Consider the following 7,501-nt stretch of genomic DNA (forward strand, 5'->3'; position numbering starts at 1 on the left):
ATAATATTACATGTTTTTATTCTTTTGGAACTTCGGTGAGTGTAATGTTTACTGCTCATTTTTATTGTTTATTTCACTTTTGTATATTATCTACCTCACTTGCTTTGGCAATGTTAACATATGTTTCCGATACCAATAAAGCCCCTTGAATTGAATTGAATTGAATTGAGAGGGGGAGGGATTAGAAGGAGGAAGAGAGAGAGGGGGGGATAGAGAGAGAGAGAGGGGGGAGAGAGAGATTAGGAGAGAGAGATTAGAGAGAGAGAGATTAGGAGAGAGAGATTAGAGAGAGAGAGAGATTAGAGAGAGAGATTAGGAGAGAAAGATTAGAGAGAGAGAGAGATTAGGAGAGAGATTAGAGAGAGATTAGAGAGAGAGATTAGGAGAGAGATTAGAGAGAGATTAGAGAGAGAGAGATAGATTAGAGAGAGAAAGAGAGATTAGAGAGAGAAAGAGAGATTAGAGAGGGAGAGAGAGAGAGAGAGAGAGAGAGAGAGAGAGACAGAGAGAGACAGAGACAGAGAGATTAGAGAGAGAGATTAGGAGAGAGGCCACATTTAATATGATCTGTCCTACAGGCCACATTTAATCTGATCCGTACTACAGGCCACATTTAATCTGATCTGTCCTACCGGCCACATTTAATCTGATCAGTCCTACAGGCCACACTTAATCTGATCTGTCCTACAGGCCACATTTAATCTGTATTTTACACACTCCTGATCAAGACCAAGCTAAATTAGAAATGGTGGTTTAGTGCTAGACTCAAAGATACGACGATGCTGTGCTCTACAACTAAAGCTGCCTAACCAGTATAACAGATACATACCTTTATATGGCTCTGGGACACATCTATATACTGTATGGCTCTGGGACACATCTATATACTGTATGGCTCTGGGACACATCTATATACTGTAAGGCTCTGGGACACATCTATATACTGTAAGGCTCTGGGACACATCAATGGCCAAAAGTTTTGAGAATGACACAAATATTAATTTCCACAAAGTTTGCTGCTCAGTGTCTTTAGATATTTTTGTCAGATGTTACAATGGAATACTGAATTGGACCGACCAACCAGTGCTCCTGCACATTGGCTAACCAGGCTATCTGCATTGTGTCCCACCACCTGCCAACCCCTCTTTTACACTTCTGCTACTCTCTGTTCATCATATATGCATAGTCACTTTAACCATATCTACATGTACATACTACCTCAATCAGCCGGACTAACCGGTGTCTGTATGTAGCCTCTCTACTTTTATAGCCTCGCTACTGTTATAGCCTCGCTAGTGTTATAGCCTCCTACTGTTATAGCCTCCTACTGTTATAGCCTCGCTACTGTTATAGCCTCGCTACTGTTATAGCCTCCTACTGTTATAGCCTCGCTACTGTTATAGCCTCGCTACTTTTATAGCCTTGCTACTTACATTTACATTTACATTTAAGTCATTTAGCAGACGCTTTATAGCCAAATCGCTACTTTATAGCCTCAATAGCTAAAACTTTTATAGCCTCGCTACTGTTATAGCCTCGCTACTGTTATCGCTACTGTTATAGCCTCGCTACTGTATATAGCCTGGATGAACGCTACTGTTATAGCCTCAGCTACTGCATATAGCCTCACCATGGTCTACTGTTATAGCCTCGCTACTGTTATAGCCTCGCTACTGTTATAGCCTCAGTAATCCAGCTACTGTTATAGCTGTCAGGACCCGGATTTGTACATGAACCCGGGTCTCCGGGGTGAGAAACAGTCACTTAACCAACTGAGCCACGAATAGTTGGCAGAACCCAGAAGATGAGGCAGACACAGCAGTACTTGAGACAGTGTATTTAATGAAGTAAAAAGTGAAGTTCTTCAGGAAAACATGTAACTCCACAACCTCAAAAGGAATTCCACAAGAACAAAGGTAATCCTCCAAGACAAAATCTGATGGTCAATCCACAAGGTGGTAGGTATAGCATAAAAAGCCTCAAAAGATACTCAAAAATAAATAAACAGAACCAAGAAAACAGAATTCCACAAGAGAGTCCACCGGGATCAACAAGAGTTCACAGAGTACTAGGGCTGGGTGCTACGAGATTTCATCTGGAGAGAGAGGGAGAAAGAGGTACAAACCGGAGGATTCAGGAGGGAGGAGAAGGTGGCAAAGAGCTTCCTAGGGTTAGAGGCAGAAGCTTGGAATTTAGCGTGGGAGAAAGTGGCTTTAGAGCAGAGACAGAGGAGGAAAATGTAGAGAGGAGGGAGTGAAAGGATGCAGAGTAAAGAACTGAGTAAAACAAAGGGTTTAAATACAATCAGGGAGAAACGAGGCACAGGTGCAAATAATAATGGGGATCAAGGGAAAACAAAAGGTCAAAGGTTAGGCACAATGGGGGCATCTAGTGACCAAAAACCAAAGGAACAACCCTGGCCAAATCCTGACAATAGCCTCTCTCCGCTGGACTGTTATAAAGCCTGTGACAGCTACTGTTATAGCCTGCCACCACCCCGCTACTGTTATAGCCTCTCTGTTGTCTGTTATAGCCTCTCTACTGTTATAGCCTCCTACTGTTATAGTCTACCGGAGACTACTGTTATAGCCTCCTACTGTTATAGCGTTTGTATGGTCTGTGCAGCTACTGTTATAGAAGAGGCCTCGCTACTGTTATAGCCTCCTACTGTTATAGCCTCGAATCTTATTGTTATTAGCCTCCTACTGTTATAGCCAGCTGGCGCTTGTTGTTATAGCCTCCTACTGTTATTTCTGCAGTGTTGCCTCAGCTACTGTTATAGCCTCGCTACTGTTATAGCCTCGCTACTGTTATAGCCTCTCTACTGTTATAGCCTCGCTACTGTTATAGCCTCGCTACTGTTATAGCCTCCTACTGTTATAGCCTCGCTACTGTTATAGCCTCGCTACTGTACTATAGCCTCGCTACTGTTATAGCCTCTCTACTGTTATAGCCTCGCTTATACTGTTATAGCCTCCCCCGGAGTGAGAAACTACTGTTATAGCCTCTCTAGACTGTTATAGCCTCGCTTCACTGTTATAGCCTCAAAAGCTACTGTTATAGCCTCTCTACTGTTATAGCCTCTCTACTGTTATAGCCTCGCTACTGTTATAGCCTGAGTAAAACTTTAAATACACTGTTATAGCCTCTCTACTGTTATGACCAAAAACCGCAACCCTGGCCAAATCCTGACTACTGTTATAGCCTCGCTACTGTTATAGCTACTGTTATAGCCTTGCTACTGTTATAGCCTCTCTACTGTATATAACCTGTCTTTTTACTGTTGTTTGATTTCTTAATTACTGTTCTTAATTATTGTTCACATAATACCTTTTTTTGCACTATTGGTTAGAGCCTGTAAGTATGCATTTCACTGTAAGGTCTACTACACCTGTTGTATTTGGCGCACGTGATAAATAAACTTTGATTTGAAGTATTATCACAAGCATTTCAGAAGTGTTAAAGGCTTTTGTTGACGATTACATGAAGTTGATGCAGAAAAAATATTTGCAGTGTTGACCCTTCTTTTTCAAGACCTCTGCAATCTGCCCTGGCATGCTGTCAATTAACTTCTGGGCCACATCCTGACTGATGGCAGCCCATTTTTGCATAATCAATACTTGGAGTTTGTCAGAATTTGTGGGATTTTGTTTGTCCACCTACCTCTTGAGGATTGACCACAAGTTCTCAATAGAATTAAGGTATGGGGAGTTTCCTGACCATGGACCCAAAATATCAATGTTTTGTTCCCCGAGCCACTTAGTTATCACTTTTGCCTTATGGCAAGGTGCTCCATCATGCTGGAAAAGGCATTGTTCATCACCAAACTGTTCCAGGATGGTGGGAGAAGTTGCTCTCGGAGGATGTGTTGGTACCATTCTTTATTCATGGCTGTGTTCTTAGGCAAAATTGTGAGTGAGTCCACTCCCTTGGCTGAGAAGCAACTCCACACATGAATGTTCTCAGGATGCTTTACTGTTGGCATGACACAGGACTGATGGTAGCGCTCACCTTGTCTTCTCCGGACAAGCTTTTTTCCCGGATGCACCAAACAATCGGAAAGGGGATTAATCAGAGAAAATGACTTTACCCCAGACCAGAACAACTTGTTGGTGACTGTCTGATAAACAAATAATTAACGATACAGTAGGAACTATGGCTGTTTGAATATGAGATCATTCAATTGAAATAGCCACGCAAAACAAATATGAACAAAAACCTTGATTATGTTAGCCCAGATTCTCCAAATGTATCACCATTGTCTAAAGTCAAACACTATTATCATTCTGAATGGCCTTTAATGAGTCCAAAGTTCAGTCTCAACTCCTTGATACATTTACACCGACTGTTAAAACTATAATCATTCAAATAGCAACAAATCAACATTATATTGTAAAGGGACCATCAAGATTGTAGACCTCCTCTCTATGGGCCCTATGTCACATGACTATACTATTGATCTACAGGACAAATACAGTTTGATAGTGTTATGGAAATTCGGTACTTCAGGTTCTCTCTATCTCGAGTCACACACACAATCGTATCTATAGAATACAGGCCCAGTCAGACCGGAGACATTTATCTCAAAAGCATCACTAATCATAGACTGGAATGTGGCTGTTTGGTTTTTATCACCAGGACATCAATCAATTGTCTACAAACGGTGTCAGTGGAGGTGGTGTTAAACCTATTGAAGTCATTACCTGGTGGTAAATCTACAGGTTATGGTCTTATGGACAATTCTTTGCTTCAATCATTTTTTTGCTTCGCTGTGCTGCTCCCCAGATTGCAGTTCCACTGAGATACATATTTAATTGGTCACTGGAAAAGGGGATGTTTGCAAATGTATGGAAGCATGTGACACTGTCCTATTCCGAAAGACAGCAAAGAACCCATTACTCCTGCTAATAGTCGACCAATTAGTCTACTCTCCCCACTCAGTAAGATATTGGAGGGTATTGTGAGTAGACAAATGTGGGAGTACATGGAAAAGAATGATCTGATTACAGCCAATCAGCATGCTTATCGCAAAAACCATTCCATGACCACTGCATTGGTTGACATGACTGACCAGTGGCTCAATGATTTGGATAATGGCACATTTGTAGGTGTACTATTTTTAGATTTCAGTGCAGCATTTGATTTAGAGGATCATTAAATAATTTTGACAAAATTAATGCATTATGGTTTTAAGGAGGTAGCATTGAATTGGGTACAGTCATATCTCACTGTCAGGAAACCTATATCCACCTATATCAATGGTTAATTTTCTTCCCCTAATGTGTTAAACTATGGAATACCGCAGGGCAACTGCCTTGGCCCACTTCTTTATTTAATATATACCAACGACCTTCCCTATGCCATGGTTGAAACTCAATCTACTATATTTGCAGATGATACTACAATTTATGCAGCAAGACAATCGATTCAACAGGTACAGCAGGCTTTACAAGGAGATTTGGAGAATATCAGGAAGTGGGTTTGCCAAAACAAACTTGCTTTAAACACCAAGAAAACCAAAGTTATGTTGGTCTGTTCAACTAGGAAAAGGCCAAAACAGCATGGGATACAATTAAGTATGGGAGGAGTACAAATTGAAGAAGTGGCAGAAACCAAACTACTGGGAGTGCAGCTAGACAACTGCTTATCATGGTCGTCTCAAATAACTAATCTACGTAAAAAATATATATATATTAAAACAGCATGCATAATCAGAAGGATAGCTAAATATTTACCAGGAAAAATTATTCAGCAAATAACACAAGCATTAATTGAGAGTCTGGTGAACTACTGTTCTGTGGTCTGGGGAAATGCATCATCTAGTGAAGTTAGGAGGCTGCAGAATGCACAGAATAAAGCAGCAAGGATTGTTTTAAGGCGGAGATATGGTTCTTCTGTTGCAGTCATGCGCAGTGTTCTTGGTTAGTCATCAATCGACAAGGTAATTTTAAAAAAACATGCTTATCTTATTTTATAATATACATCACTTAAAATGGCCAAGTTCTATTCACAATGGTATTCCGTTGGTAAGAGACAGACATTCTGTAAATACTAGGAATAGATTGTCCACCATCTATGCGTTATCCAGACAGAAAAGAGAAATAGGCAAAATAACATTTAGATTTAGAGCAATACAGAAATTGAATAAATTAACTGAGCAAACTAGAAACCTTTCAATATATAAATTTAAACATTATTTTAAAACTATTTAAATATAGTATATAGAAATGTTGTGGGATTATAGTAGATGAAGAATCAATCTTTTTTTAGATTTGAGTATTTATTGGGTCATTATGCTAGTGTATTATGTATGTTTGTAATAGTGTATTATGTATGTTTGTAATAGTGTATTATGTATGTTTGTAATAGTGTGTTATATGTGAAAGTGTGTTTCTATTATAAATTGTATTTTAATGTTTAAAAGGACTCTTGGAAGATTAGTCCAAATGGGGACTAAAAGAGATCCAAATCAAATCAAAATTGTCAGCTTCAAGCTCTCTATTAAAACCCATGTCCTCTACACCCAGACTATCTCTATTAAAACCCATGTCCTCTACACCCAGACTATCTCTATTAAAACCCATGTCCTCTACACCCAGACTATCTCTATTAAAACCCATGTCCTCTACACCCAGACTATCTCTATTAAAACCCATGTCCTCTACACCCAGACTATCTCTAGTAAAACCCATGTCCTCTACACCCAGACTATCTCTATTAAAACCCATGTCCTCTACACCCAGACTATCTCTATTAAAACCCATGTCCTCTACACCCAGACTATCTCTATTAAAACCCATGTCCTCTACACCCAGACTATCTCTATTAAAACCCATGTCCTCTACACCCAGACTATCTCTAGTAAAACCCATGTCCTCTACACCCAGACTATCTCTATTAAAACCCATGTCCTCTACACCCAGACTATCTCTAGTAAAACCCATGTCCTCTACACCCAGACTATCTCTATTAAAACCCATGTCCTCTACACCCAGACTATCTCTAGTAAAACCCATGTCCTCAACACCCAGACTATCTCTATTAAAACCCATGTCCTCTACACCCAGACTATCTCTAGTAAAACCCATGTCCTCTACACCCAGACTATCTCTATTAAAACCCATGTCCTCTACACCCAGACTATCTCTAGTAAAACCCATGTCCTCCTCACCCAGACTATCTCTAGTAAAACCCATGTCCTCTACACCCAGACTATCTCTAGTAAAACCCATGTCCTCCTCACCCAGACTATCTCTAGTAAAACCCATGTCCTCCTCACCCAGACTATCTCTAGTAAAACCCATGTCCTCTACACCCAGACTATCTCTAGTAAAACCCATGTCCTCTACACCCAGACTATCTCTAGTAAAACCCATGTCCTCTACACCCAGACTATCTCTAGTAAAACCCATGTCCTCTACACCCAGACTATCTCTAGTAAAACCCATGTCCTCTACACCCAGACTATCTCTAGTAAAACCCATGTCCTCCTCACCCAGAC

Source organism: Oncorhynchus gorbuscha, linkage group LG06 (assembly GCF_021184085.1).
Source record: "Oncorhynchus gorbuscha isolate QuinsamMale2020 ecotype Even-year linkage group LG06, OgorEven_v1.0, whole genome shotgun sequence".
NCBI lineage: Eukaryota > Metazoa > Chordata > Actinopteri > Salmoniformes > Salmonidae > Oncorhynchus > Oncorhynchus gorbuscha.